The sequence below is a fragment of the Xiphias gladius genome, chromosome 18 (assembly GCF_016859285.1).
Source record: "Xiphias gladius isolate SHS-SW01 ecotype Sanya breed wild chromosome 18, ASM1685928v1, whole genome shotgun sequence".
NCBI lineage: Eukaryota > Metazoa > Chordata > Actinopteri > Istiophoriformes > Xiphiidae > Xiphias > Xiphias gladius.
Window position 1 is genome coordinate 18,331,575 of NC_053417.1, and position 14,229 is coordinate 18,345,803.

Here is a 14,229-nt window from a genome sequence, read left to right on the forward strand (position 1 = left end):
AAACACTTACCTGTGTGTGTGTGTGTGTTTGTGTGTGTGTGTGTGTGTCTGCGTCTGCGTGTGTGCTTTGGGGCCCAAGGCGTCGATAGGTAGATCATTAAAAGTAAGAGAAGCTAATCCTGGGCGCATTAAGGGAGTTGGCTGTGAAATGGGCACACGCGTCGCGCAGCGAAAGAAAACAGGATAATTGAATTGACCTGGGTCACTGCACGGATTACCAGCGCGTCCTCACCATCCCAGGCTCCTCCCCCTGTCTCTGGGGTTTAGGGAAGGACCTTCTGGAAAGGGCGAGAGGAGGGAAAAGCAAGAGAGAGTTGTGGATGAGAGGGGTAATGAGAGAGAGAAAAGAAAAAGAGGGAGACAAAAAAAGAAAGGTGGAGAGGACAGAGCACCCATACAGGCTTGTGAGGGTTTGTCTGTTTAGCTCTAAGTGTCCTGAGTCCCAGATTTTATGACCTGCAGTCAGGCCTTATTACAGTGCCCAAGTACATCTTGTCTTGAGCTTCAGAGTCACACACACATGCATAACCACATACACCCACAAAATAAATGGCTCTATTAGGCCTGTTGGCCAGTTGCATAATTCTGTACTGTGGTGGAAGGTAGGGTTTAAGTCTGGCTGTTGTGAAGCCAGAGGAGTTTTCTCACCTAAAGGTTAGAGGAAGTCTAGTGTTGCTGCTGGTCTTCAGTCACCTGGTGCTAGCCAAAAAAACCCCACATTCAGCTGGGTTTCAGGACAGGGCTCACAATGGATAAGAGTGGGGGAAGGAGGGATTGAGTGTCTTTGTGTCATGAGATTATCAACTATCTGGGTCTCCTTCAGAGGGCTGACCTTGCAATTTAGCAGTAAAAGATCATGTTACCAGTGGGCTGACATGACGTTTAAGGGTGACAGTGTATGACAGCCAGGATATTTTTCACTATTGTGTGTTGAGTCAGTTTGCAGGAGTTGGTTTCTGTGGGTTTAGTGAAGGTTTGGGGGATTGTTGAACAGGTTTAGTGAGGTCATTATTGGCCTGGGAGGAGGGTGGTGTGATATTGTGGTTGTGGGACTGCTTTTTTTATTTTTACCATGTGATGCCCAGAAGTTCATACAATGAAAAACCTAATTTTTTGTTCTTTTTTTTTTTTTTTTTTTTTTACTTTGACCAAGTCCGGGTCAAAAATAAACTGGATTTCTATGGGCTTACGAGAGTTTGTCTACTTAAGTCTTAAGTCTCCTTAAGTCCAGGATTTTGTCACCTGCAGAAAAAGATCCGAATCAGCTGTACAGGCATATGGAAGGGCCAAGGAATTAGAAAAGGATGTACAATTCTATTTAAAGTTTCCAATTACAACATTTCATAGCATTGCAATGTAGCAAGGTGGACAGCAAAGAGCTATTGAGTAGGTATGACACAGTTTGTATTTTTGGTTCCTGCTTGATGCATATTAGAAGACTTCTGTCGAATGAAAAAACACTAGCTAACACATAAAATAACATTAACTTGATGATGAAAAACAAAACAAAACATGGCAATATCACTGTGATTGTTGGTTTATCCCTCCAAATCGAAGGTGAGCGGTCTAGGCCGTTACTGTGCGGTGGGGCTGTTGTTCCATGAAGTCCAGGTGTTGGTTTCCACAAAAAACTATGGTAGGTACAGTCAGGGACAAAAATATCACACTAAACGTTTAGGAATTACAACCATTGTTATACATACATACATTCATTTTCAGATGCTCAAAAGTAACTGGACACTTGACTGTCAGTTTCATAGCTAGGTGTGGCCTGTGCCCTCGATATTTCATGACAAATGAGGCAGATAAAAGGTCTGGAGTTGATTCCAAGTGATGAATCTGCATTTGGTAGCTTTTCAGCTCATGATCCAAACCATGTCATCTGTCAAACATGGTGGAGACAGTGTTATAGCATGGGCATGTATGGATGCCAATGGAACTGGGTTACTGGTGTTTATTGATGATATGACTGCTGGTAAAAGTAGCAGGATGAATTTTGAAGTGCATAGGGCTATGCTATCAGCTCAGATTAAGCCAAATGCTGCAAAACTGATAGGGCGGTGATTCACGGCACAGTTTTATAATAACCAAAAAAAATACTACTAAAGCAACCCCAGAGCTTCTCAAGGCTTAGAAATAGAATATTCTTCAATGGCCCAGTCAGTCAGCTGAGTTTTAACGTGAAATTTTTGTTAAAGCGCTTGATTTGAAGCTGAAAGTCTACACTTAAATCACATCTTGCTGGCTTCGCTTCAGATCCTCTGTGGTGGTGTACAGAGGAAAAATTACGAAAATGATGCCCCTGTCCAAATACTTATGTACCTGACTGTAAAAAAGGAGAAAGGGCACCTTCAGTCTGAGATTAGTTTAATTGCTTCATTCCTTATTGATGAGAATTGCCTAGACACAAACTCTCTCCCTCTCTCTCATTCATTTCTCATCCATGCTTTACTATTAGAAATACTCATATTACATACGACACAGAGGATGGCTGACTGAGGATTTTGCTGGATTACACTGTAATATAAGGATAATATATGGCTGTGTAAAGGCTCAGTGTATTAGCGCAGAGCTGTTTCAAAATGTTTGTATGAAAATGCCGTGTGCTCATGTTGACATAAACAGCTGCAGGAATTAGGATTTGTTTTCTAGATCCCCTTCCCTTGCAAACATCTGCTGTGTTCACTTGATGTCATTATGGAGGCCACTAAGCACTCAACTTACTTTTCTCTCTCTAGCTAATGCTTGATCTCACTCTGTCTTAGGCTCACCTTGTCTGCTGACACAAATATTTGATATCTTACCAGTGAATTAGGAAAAAGAAATCAGCACCGCTTGCATCCCAGTGATCTCCTCGTGTGCGTATATTTTTCTGTGTGATACTATATTAGAGGTGACAATGTAGATGAGGAGGGTTTTAAATAGTCTCTACTTTTCCTGCCTGCTTATGTCGTAAGCCTTCAAATAATTAACTAAAATTATTTTTAGTTTGGCCCCCCACTTCTTCTTTAAGACCTGGATTAAAAAGCATCTGCAAATCAACGACAGAGTGCTTAGAAAATTGCAGTCAAGCTTTTTAAAATTATTCAGTATATTCATCTTTGATACATCATGTCAGATTATCTTCTTGTAATCTATGTAGTTCTGAAATGGGGAGTCAATTAATCAATTAGTCAAGAGACAGAACATTGATTGCCAACAATTTTTATAACATTTTTATCATTTATCAAGTCAGGTCAGGCAAAAATGTCGAACATTTTTGACATTGGCTCCAGCTTCTCAAATCTGAGGTTGGGCTACTTTTTTCTGTTTTTGTTGGAATGTAAATTGAATATTTTTGTTTTTTTTGGGCTCTTGAATGAGCAAAACAAACTTAAGTAACTTGAAATGAGCATTTTTCACTCATTTCTGATATTTTATAGACTAAACAATAAATTGATTTATAAAAAAAATAATCTTAAATTACAGCCCTATTTTCATGATATATTTTTTGTACATTGATTTTGTATATTTTAACTAAATATTGTAAATTACACCCTTACCACATTCAATACAGGTTTAAAGACTTTGTATATTTAACTGACATATGCTATGTATGGTTGCATCCTTCACACTATATTTCAGTATTTACAGTTATTCGCAATGCAGAAGGAAATATTCAAATAAAATTCATGATTGAGTACTTCTAAATACAGATTTTTCCAATCTTTTAATGTTGTATTGTGTCCACAAAGTCTGTACCTTGTGTCATTTGAAATTTTCAGCATTTTCTTTTACATTCAAAACTATTATTTATTCGATAAAAGTAGGTGTCACCACTTTAAAAGATATGTCATTTTGGAGGGAGAATTCATCTGCTCTATGGCACCTTCACTCTCACATTCAGAAGAAGCCTGAGCTGGTGAAAGCATGAGTTAGCTATTGATTTCTTTTCTACTTCCTTTATACTTGGGGCAAACACCAACTTGATCTTTATCCCACATAATAACAGCACTGGAAATATTTTTTGTTTGTTTTTTTTTTCACTAGTTTTAAAACACACAGACACAAAGACACACAGACACAAAGACACACACACACACACACACACACACACACACACACACACACACACACACACACACACACACAGTGACCTTTAGTGGCAGCTTGGGGGATTTTGGCAATCATGGTACATGGTTGGTGTGATGTACACACACTCACACCCAAACACACATCTTAGAGCATCTGATTATGAAGACGTGAACAGTTCAATCACACGTGGGCTGTTCTTTCCATTTCCCTCTAGCTGTTGCACATTGATTACATCGAGAATCTTTTTTGAAATCCAACATCTTTATCTGACTCTCTTCCTCTCTGCTCTGTAGCCTCCTCAACCACTAATACACACATCTTCAGAGAAACACACTCTCACACACATGCTCACAGAGACGTACTAAAAAAGTGAAATCATTTTTCCGGAGAACCCTGTCCTGTTTATTCCTGTGAGCTCAGGAGCACTGCAGTTAGCGCTGCATGTTTTGGCATGTTTGAGTTCAGACCTTCATCTTCTGGGGCTGTGGAGCCTCTTGGACCCACCTGGGGCCTGCAGACAGGCACTCTCAAGATTGCCCTCTAGTTTGCACTTCCGCATAAACTTTCTCTTTTTTTCCTCTCTCTCTCTCTCTCTCTCTGCGCTCCTCTCCCCAAGTCTCGGCAGTCTAAAGGTGAACACTTGAAATAATGAATCGGATCCCCCTTTCGCCCCCTTCCTCTCTGTATTCCAGTTAAGACTCTCCCCATAGTATTTGCACTTCATTAAACTTGAAATAGGTTTAATATTTAAAACACCGTGAACAGATTTCAACCCCCTCACCCCTTGCACACCTCTCCACTTTTTCTCTCCCTTCTCCTCACTCTTGGTTTAATAATCTACTCTCATAATTCCTCTCTAATTCACTCCTCCTTCATTAAAAACCAAAATAGATTTAATATTTCAGACTGTGTGGACTTAATTTTTAACCCCTTTCTTCATGGCCTGGTGCATGACACGTTACGGGTTAGACAACTACATGGTGTTGAGGCCTCTCTCCCTGTATTTCCTCCACTTTGTCCATGTCTTTCTCTTTCTTTTTTGTGGCTCCGGGTTCATCTTTCTCACTTTTTCCACAGTCAGTCTATTATCAGTTCTGTCTTGCACTGTCTTTGTACTCCAGGCCTATCTCTGTGTTTCACTCTGTCTCCCCCACCCCCTGTTTGCTCTGCCTCTTTGTCCTCTGACTGCACAGATGATTTCTGCCCTTTCCTCCCACCCTATTGACGTTTGTGGCCTGCTCACCCCACCTCACTCAGTTTTTCCCCTTCTCCCTCCATCCTCCCCTTCCCCTTTTTGTCCCCTTTCTAACAGAAATACACACACTCCCCCCCCCCCATTGCTCAGTTGTATTTTAGTGAGAGGGGTTGAATGCTATTTTTTGTTCTGAAAGTTGTGACGTAAGACTAAAGTACTGCTCTGTCCCCCTTATGTCCTCTTTCTGTCTTTCTCTCTCATGTCAACCTCCTGTTCGGTCCCCACTAAATTAAAAAAAAAAAAAAAAAAGTTCCATTATCACCGTGGAAACCAATTTCTTACCGCCCACCAGCCATCTTTGTCATATGACCTCACATCCTGCTGGACATTATGGGCAGTCCACCAGCTAAAAGCCCCTTCTCCTGCTCCAACACACCATCACACCACACCACACACACACATTCACACAATTTTTCACACTCTTGCTGTCTGTCTTTTTCTCTTGTAGCACTGTCTCTCTCTCTCTCTCTGTTCTCAATACTGACACCTGCTCTATTTATAATTCTCTGGCTTTAAAAGAGCCATTTTGGACAGGAAGCTACCCCCTCCCCACTCCTGACCGTGGCATTTTTCCAAAACGTCAGCACCCCCCACCTCTCCACCTCCTGCCCTTGGAACAGCCCGGAGAAAGATTGCTGGTTGGAAAAGAGGAGGAGGAGGAGGAGTGTGTATATGTGTTTGGGGGGGTTAAAGATTAGCCATCCAACCCTGAGTGCACCTGGGTTGGGCCCATGTGTGTTTTAGTCAGCCATGGCTCACACACATACTTTACAAGCATATAAACACATGTATGCATAACACCCACAAACATCCTATAGAATACGTATACGGTACTATCCAAACCTACTTTTCACTTCAAAATGTGTGTGGTAAAACCCTGTCTACACGCACACAAACACATCTCTTGGCATTGATCGTCAGGTCTAAGAATTAAACTACCCAGAATGCATCCTGGCAGGATGTCCTGTTGGCACGGCTCAGGGGTGGGTGGGTCAGGAGGTTTCTGTGGTTGAACATTCAGAGCAGTACCCCCAACGCTAAACCCCCCCCCCCCACACACTGACACACTTCAAACTCCATCACATACCCCAAATCTACCATACATGGCTATATTAATGGTTGTGGTCAGCTTTGTAGATCAAACGCTCACAATCACACACGCACAACTATAGATTCAGGCACACTTAATATCCTCTGTAACTGAGCTCGGTTATTTATTCTAGAGCTCAGATTTTGTCTTACTTCGATTGACAGAATGATCATGCTCTAAGTTTTGGAACTACAGTTTCCATAATGCTCTGGGAGCTTTAAACAGGAAGTATAAAGTCGCCATGGAGTTAGTTAGTTAGCTATGGGCTACAACCTGTTTTATGGCCTATTTATGTTTATTTTTTGGCAAATTAACACCATTAATAGCATGCAGAATTAGCTATTAGTAGTTCCTGTTTGCAATGTACCCATGGATGTACAGATAATTATCACTGGATTACTTTGGTACTGAAAAAACTTAAAAATGGGATCATTTTCAGGCAAGTTCCAGAATTATAAGGAGCTTGTTTTTTCGACGTTTGTAACCAAATTATCGACATTTATTTGCGATGGACTTGGAAAAAAAATATCCAAAGAAAGTGTAAGGCACACAGAACCTAAAATTATGTGTATCATGTATGTGTGTTCAGATTAGACTGAGTTATTACTCAAAGAAGGAGTATGAATTATGACACAAATTTTGGCAATCGGGCACTAAAGTACCGATCTTTGCCTCGTGACATCTCTCAGTCTGGGCCCCCCCTTCAATTCTCCCCTCACAGTTTGAAAACCCATTTGTTCCTAACCCGGGGGTCAGGACTGCCCCAAAGAGTCCAAGATAAGTCAGAGTTGTCCCGAGATGATTAACAGAAAAGGTTATGCAAGATTACGTTTCATTTTCTCAGGCTTTTCCCCATTTGTTTGTGAATTATTGGAAATTTTTTTCTGTTCAAGCCTCTGAAAATTATTCTAATAAAACATTCTGAAGAATCACTCCGAATCACATTGAATTGGTCACAACCTGTTGAACATATGTAACCTGTGATGAGCAGTCATGCCTTTATTGTAAGGGCCAAAAATCAAAAGGTTTGGTAACTTGTGATCTCAGGTTATCAGAAGAGGAACTTGTAAACTGCGGTGATCAGTGTCCTCTTGCAGCAGGAAACATGACAACTTTTGGGTGCCTGGGGGCCTAGAACCATGTGAAAATTGTTTTAGACCGTTCTGCCTCTTCTTAAAAAAATCAAGGCATTTTTCATGAAAGATCTGTGGGGAAAAAAACGATGAGCCTTGCGTATGAACCAGGCCCCCTCCGCTTCGATGGGAGATCCGTGACAAGGCATCTCTTTTGGAGATATGAGATGGAGATGTGATGTGATGTGAGCTAGGATGCCTCTCTCCTCCAGTGATCTGATAGTCAGTAATAGGCCATGTAGCCGTGAGCCTGGCAGCACTGCTCACTGTGGCTTATGTGTCACACTGTACCCAGCATTCACCGAGAGTTAGTCGAGTGCAAGCACCCAGAATATTGAGACTAGTAAAGTGTATGTGTATGTGAGAGAAAGAGAGGCAGACATACTGTATACAGTGGCAGACTGACTGACAAGGGAGCAGAAACAGTAACTTTCGTGAAAAGTTTAACCTTTTAAAAAGAAGTGTTTCACAGTAAGCTCATGGCTGGATCTGTGCTCTCTTTCTCTCTCATTTTCAGTCAACCTGCAGTTCCTCTTTCCCAGTCTGTTTATTTTAGAAAGGTGGCTTTGTTCTATTTACCGTACCCACTCCCTCTGCGGCCTCTACCCCCATCAGCGTCAGACTGGTTAGAAAAGGGGAGCGAGGAGGAGGAGGAATAGGAGGGGGGAGAGTAGGGTGGGTACATGATGTTTGGACAAACGGACAACCCGAACAGGATATAGAGGTCTACAGCCTGTGGGTGTGTCGTTTTGGCCGAGGCACAACTCGCACACAAACACATGCGCACACACACACGTACACACAATCATGGGAGTGTTCCCGCTGGAGGGCAAAGTCTCCCTTCCTCTTATACATTCATTCCCTCCTCTTTCCCCCTTTCCACTGTCACACCCCTCCACACCTCCTTCCTTTAGACCTCTCTTTCTCCCTCATCCCTCATTCCTTCTCTTGTGACCCCCCCCCCCCCATTCCCCCCCACCCGTCCTCCTTTTGAAATGAGGAAAAAAGAAAGTGTTAAAGATACAGAGGAGTTGGCCAACAGCAATGAGAAACTAGGAGGGAGAGGCCAGAATCACCACAGGGGACAATTATGGCTTGGGCTGTGTACATAGAAGAGTGTGTGTGAGTATTTGTGTGTGGTTCCTTTTGGGTTTGATAGTCATAGAGGCGTTGAAGACAGTCCTGCAAGCCACTATCTGTCCTTCACAACTATTTGTCCCCTCTTCCTCTCCTCTATCCCTCCTTCCCTCTGTCTGTTTGGACCTTTCTTTCCATCCAGTCAGTTCACATTGTCACTTCTGTTTTCACTCATCACATACACTGGAGCTATGGTTGCTTCTTGTGTATATTATGTGTGTGTGTGTGTGTGTGTGTGTGTGTGTGTGTGTGTGTGTGTGTGTGTGTGTTGTTTCACATTGAGTGTATGGACTCAAATAAAGGCAGGGCTGTGGGTTAAACTTCCTCCTCATCAGTAGAATCTTTGTTTGTCTGTTTGTTGTGTGACATGGGAACTTACAGGCTCTGTTCCACAAGTAAGAAATCTACCTCATAATCACATCGACATTTGCAATTATGCAAACTAAAAAACCCAGCCCTACAACATACAGTAACTTTGCTCATCATTATGTCATGTGAATCACGCCATTTTCCTAGACATTTTTTGAGCACAGTGTCATTGCCAATTTAGTTTTGGTGTTTTTAGCAGCCTTTAACCAACACCATTTCCCGCAAAACTAAGACCTTCATGGGCTACAGGTCACCATCTTGGCACACTGAGGCCATTGAAGTGCAAGTTATGAAAATGGACTTAACCAGACGTAGAATAGCACACCTTCGTACCCTTTTTAAAGCAGCTATACTCAATATTTTTATATTAACAATGGGTCAAATAACCATGTGACAATGTGAAAAGGGTCGTTCGTAGTGATCAACCAGAGAATTACCACCTGACTCTGCCTCCTCAGCTCTAAGGAGCTTTTTAGCATCTTTCAACTCAGTATTTGGTTTTCCGGGCCACAACTGTACTGTTTTGGTTCACTCTCACTGCTCTGAATTTTCACTTTAAACATCAGCTGTTTTTAAGTGAAAAAGTTCTAAAAACCCACTCCACTTTACTTGGCCTCTACCAATGGCAGATGGACAAAGTTAGCAACTAGCTTAGTTCTGTTGTCATTTAGCTTAACCCCAGAAACTTTGTTTCACTTTCTCTGAAAGACAGATGAAAGGAGTGGAGAGAGATTGCATTGAGTTATGGAAGCTAGTGGAACAATAGCTTTAGCTTTCTACTGTATATCATCTGCTCTTTGTCATTAAAGATGTTAGTTATATAAAAGGAGGCCAAACCCTCCTTTGTTCCCCCACTTTCCCCCAACCGTTTTGCCCTAGTTCACCTGCCTGCCCGTATGTTTCCACCTCCCTCCACCTCTGTTCTTGCAACTCTTTCCTCCTCACTACCCTCATATACTCCAGCCGCAGCATGCAAAGAATAACTTCATCTAGATCTCCTTTCCACTCTCTCTATCTGTCTTCACACCCTAGCCCTCTTCCTCGTAAGCCAGTATCTCTGAATCTAAAATGGGTCATGAGTTTGTTTCAGTTGGGACCTCTCAAAGCAGGGGTACCCAAGGTTTTTTTTTTTTTTTTTTTTTAAACCTAATTCCCCAGTTGAGACTACACCTGACCTGAGTGAAAAAACTTTAAGGCGCCCTCATGTGAATTCAGAGTGCATGAGAGACTCCTTCAGTGGAGGAAGGTGATGGCTGTTCAGAAAAGTAAACAAGGATTTCAGTTTGTTCTGAGTGTGTGTGAGTGTGTGTGAGAAAGCATGTGAGACAGATAGGGAGGTCGAGACACAAAGTGTGTATTTGCATGTGTATATGGTGTAAATGTCTGTGACCCTGGCAGGTTTTTTTTTTCTTTTTGTGGTTAGACTGTTTGGCCTTCCCATAGTTCCTCCAGCCTCAGAGACATCCAGCTTCAAGGTTTAGCATGTGTTTCTGTGTGTAGATGTGTGTGTGTGTGTGTGCATGTGTGTGTGTGTGTGTGTGTGTGTGTGTGTGTGTGTGTGTGTGTGTTCGTGTGTTTTACAGGAGAGGAGAAAGGGAGCGATGGGGGTTAGAGGTAGATTTGATAGGGCAGGACACCCAGACCCCTCTCCCACCTCTCCCCCTCCATACCCCTCTGTTCAGACCTTGATAAGTGGAGCCGGAGTCTGTGGGGGTTAGGGATTCCTGTCTGGCACAAACACACACATACACATAATAACATGCACACGGACTGGGATCCGCCCGCTCTACATTCCTGTGTCCGACTAAGGAAGCAGCCTAGCCGTCTTCCCCTCCACTCCCAAATTATCCCCTTCTCCTAAAGTCACTGCATACTTATCACAAGCCTCTCTACCTCTCTCTTCCATTCTGACTCATACATACCTCATCTATCTACCATGTTTCATCCTCTCCATCTTTCCACTGAGCACACTGCACATAGCACGCTGAATCATCTAGTAGTGAGTTGTAATATGTTGTATTAGAGCAAGTGAAAAAGATCTGCCAGTACAGTGAGATAATATCACCTTTTTGCAGTGCAAATTATGTTCAAAACATGCCTCATATCATTCCCACGATGGCTGTGTAGTGATCTATCACTCGCTTGAAAAACATCAGTAACTGCACTGGAAATAGTAGAATTAACTCATTTATAGCCAGATATTTCATATTTTAGGAAAAATAAATCCAAAAAATAATGTCAGATATTTCTGCTGCTCATGTGTCCCTCTATCCCTGTGGGTGTTTTTGTTCTTGCCGATTACCTTTTTTCAGTTTTTTGCTCATTGCTTGAACTCTTACATATACTCTCAACTTTTCCCCTTTATCCCATCTCTCCCTTTCATCCTCTAATCGCTCCCTATTTTCTCTCCCTCCCTTTTTGCTATCTGACACTGTTTATATCTTTTGCCCCTTTCTCTCCCATCCTCCCTCCCTGTATTCCTCCCTCCCTTTCACGGGTGTGTTACAGGGGTTAGGAAGAGGTCATGTGGTCTCACGCTGCCCTTCTCTCTAATGGCTTCTTAATGAGAGAGTCAGAGAGGGAGAGAGAGGCAGCGAGAGGAGCAGTTTTGAGAAGTGGGGTGAGATATCAGCAGTTCTGCTTAGGGCACTGACTCTCCCTGTGTATGTGCATGCATGTGCATGTCCATGTAAGGCTGTGTGTACTGTATTTGTGTATGTGTATTCACGCGCCTGCACGTTTTGACTGACCCCTTGCTCCGTTTCAAGCCCTTTCCGAGCTCTATGTTCCTCTCCGGGGAAAGAGGAAATGACACGTTTGTAGCCTTGAATAAGCACCAAGACTCGTCACACGCACTGTCTACAGGGTCTGGCCTCAGGTCGGTGGGAGATGATGCAGAGGTGAGGGACAAGGAGGGGTGTGAGAGTGCGTGTGTGTGTGTGTGTGTGGGGGGGTCTGCTCTTTAATTTGCACAGCTTCTGCTGATTTGATCATAAGCAATTAATCTCTATGGTTCAGCTCGGCTGCGGTGGGGGAAGAGAAGATGAACACAGTCCTCCATTGTGTGCTTGCGTCCCTTGCTGTGGTTTCCCCCTCTGTTTATACGGTGTGATTACTACTGTTCTTACCTATCATAGAGGGACCAAGCTGTGGCAATTTTGTCTCACTTATTGCACATGATATTTCCCTGCGGAACAGTGTGGTTTCCCCAGTAATTTCTTGATTTCCAGACAAATATTGCTTTTAAATCTCCATCTTCAGTATCTAAAATTTTCAGTGTGTTTGAAAAGGTTTTCATGAGCCCTGAAGTCATGAAACATATCAGTCATTTACAGCGATTTGTAGAGTTTGAAATCAAGTGAAAATAAAAACTAATAAAATCAAACATGGATTTACATGATCAGTGCGCATCATCAGCTCCAATGCTGGCTGAAGCAGTAGAACTCTGATTATGGAATTAAAGCTGCATCAGACGAGGATGTCTTCTATTTTGGTGACATCTTCGAAGGCTTTGGACTGCTGAAAGGCTCATGGAGTGGTGTGAGGTTCAAGGTCCAGTTCTGTCCTGCCTTAGTCTTGAGATCAGTCTAACTTTTATCAGCTCAGGAGTGACACAGATCTCCACTGACCCACTAACACTAAGTTCGTAGCTTGCACAGGTTTGGCTCCCCGATCCACCTCTCATTTGTCTTACTTCCTTCCTCTGTTTAACCCTGTGCTCTGTTCCCTCATTTTGGCCTACACATCTGTGCACCACAAACACTGCGCCTCGTTCCTTCACTCTCCCTTTCCTCGCCAGCCAGTTTTCCATCTCCCCTCTATCTCCCTCGCCCTTATTTTTCCTCTCCATGGCACCGTACTCCTCCCATGCTGAGGCCAGAGCTCTCTCCATTGTTGGAGGCAGGTTGCCAAGGATACAAGCACAGAGAGGCACAGTCTTAATGTTATGAGATGGGAGAGATGAGCAGAGAGAGGGGCAATAGCCTCTATGGTCACTGGGCAGCCCGACAACAGCGCTAATGCTCTCCAGAGAACACGTAACACCCCGTGCTCACTGCCTAGTGGAGTGTCCTTCTGTGCATGGAGCACAGTGACATTGGCTGTTTGTGGGGAAACGTCTTGTACTGGTCACCCGCTCTCTGCTTGCCTGTTGTGACTGTAGTGTATGATTGCAGTGTGATCTTCATGTGTTGTTTTTTGTACATTTGTCAGGCTCCCACCTGACGGGTGCCCTTGACCGGTAGGTCTACAAAGCCTTTGTTCATCTTAACAAAAGTCTTTAAAAGTCAAATAATCAAAACTGAAAATATTTAACGACATTGGAATTTTTGGAGGTTTTTGCTGTGCATTGACAGGTTTGTTGACGCCGCACACTAACACACAGCTAAAGTCTCTAATTTAGCAAGTCACCTAGTATGATAATCCCAACCTATCTCAAATACAAATCAACCAGTTTCCTACGTTTTCTTGAATCAAGTGCAGTTTCTTTAATTCTTGTTTACTGATTGGTCTTTTTCTGTCAGACTCCAAATTTGGGAAAATTTCTGAACATTTTTGCAATTCACTGCACTCATAACAAAATGCTAAGGTAAAGTAGGATAAAACATCAAATATGTAGAAAGGAAGAGTCTGCATGCTTAAATCTAGTGCAAACATAACAACAAAAACAAGCCTTTGGTCGCTAGAACTTGATTTGCTTTGTAAATATGATGAAATAATAATGCAGTGTTTCACTGCCCTAACTGGTTGAAAGTTTCAAGCCTGTCAAGCCTCTGACCACACCCAACAGGGTTGTCACAATGTCCTGGAGTACATCTGTACACCACTAAAGAAAGAAGAGAATTTATATCATTGGAGGTCAGCGAAAACAAGATTTTCAGGGGATGTTATGGGTTTAAAAATGGACGTGTTCAACACATACAGTCAATGTGGACATACATGAGATGACAAAATTTACATCACACAGTTTCAGTGTAAGATGGTGATTTTTTTTGCACGATATAGGTTTAATAGTGCAAAATACTAAACGTTTATCTTCACCAATGTCTGATTTACTGAGCACATTTGAATTTTATGTGTCCAAAAGTCTCATTTAGTTTCATAATCTGTTCCAGAATGTCCAGCTAGAAATGTTGTGATTTTGCCAACTTTGTTTGCGTGTTAAACTCATC

The 14,229-nt window shown here is 42.5% G+C and overlaps 1 protein-coding gene across 3 annotated transcripts in view; it reads left to right on the plus strand.

Moving 5' to 3' along the window:
• The window catches only part of zbtb46 (zinc finger and BTB domain containing 46), a 59,441-nt gene that overhangs the window by 22,502 nt on the left and 22,710 nt on the right, over window positions 1-14,229 (plus strand). The window lies entirely within an intron of this gene.